Source organism: Mandrillus leucophaeus, unplaced genomic scaffold, assembly GCF_000951045.1.
Source record: "Mandrillus leucophaeus isolate KB7577 unplaced genomic scaffold, Mleu.le_1.0 Scaffold111, whole genome shotgun sequence".
Taxonomy (NCBI): domain Eukaryota; kingdom Metazoa; phylum Chordata; class Mammalia; order Primates; family Cercopithecidae; genus Mandrillus; species Mandrillus leucophaeus.
Genome location: NW_012099321.1, coordinates 4,139,809 through 4,140,898, shown reverse-complemented (window position 1 = coordinate 4,140,898; position 1,090 = coordinate 4,139,809).

Sequence of the window (1,090 nt, the reverse complement as noted above, 5' to 3'; positions counted from 1 at the left end):
CGACGCTCGCTCGGGCAGCAGGTGTTCGGGCAGGGGGCGTCCTCGCAGGAGGAGGCGAGCTGGAGCGCGAGCTCCCTCAAGAACCCCATTTCCTCCTCCCAGAGCCCCACCCAGCGACCTCAGCCGGGTATCCTTCGGATCCTGAGCCCTTAGACTTTGGGGACGGAGGAGTTGGGGTCAGAGTTAGGGTCCCAAGAAGAGTGGCATCTTCAGGTTGTCCTAAATGTGCCCTAAGAGACCAGTGGGCGGGAACGCTCTAACCAGGGTTATAGAGACTTTAATTTCTTTTTTTTTATTTTATTTTTTTAATTAAGACAGGGTCTGGCTCTGTCGCCCAGGCTGGAGTGCGCTGGCGCAGTCATAGCTCACTGCAGCCTCGACCTCCTGGGCTCCAGCGATCCTTCTGCCCCAGCCTCCCCAGTTGCTGGGACCACAGGCGCCTACACCGTGCCCGCTGGGACTTTTTCGGTGTGGCGCGAAGACTCCCTTCCTGCCCCCAGAGCATTAAGGTGCTCTGGGAAAAAATGGGAAACAGGCAAGCATGTGTTACTACGTAGACCTCGCCAAGAGGAACTAAGCTGCTGTGCGCCGGTCCCGCCCCTGCGCTATCTCATTTGATCCACGCCGCAACCTATGGGTACCAGTCCCGTTCACGGTGAGGAAACCGAGACTCAGACGTGTGAAGTAATTTGCCCTGGGTCCCCAGTTAGTAAACGGCAGGTCTGTCAGGTTCTGACTCCGGCCTCCCACGTGGGGAGAGAGACATTTGAATATGCATCAAGTCAAGTGGACAACATCCGAAACATGAAAATGTAGTGGATTCGCGCGGGCCTGCAGGGGCTGGCGATCCTGATGCAAACGTTGTTAATCAGGTGTAAATCCTACGAGGCTTTGAGAGAGGCAGGCATAAGAAGAGGCTGAGGTTCTCCAGGACAAGGACTGGATTTGCAGGAAGGAGGAAGAGGCTGGGGCACATTCCCGGTGTTACAGGAGAAAGGTGGCCTCTTATGTCTCCACGACCGGAGGCCACAACGCCTGGGGAGGGGGGCTCTGGCCGATGAGCCAGGACAGAGGGAGAAGGACAGCCCGC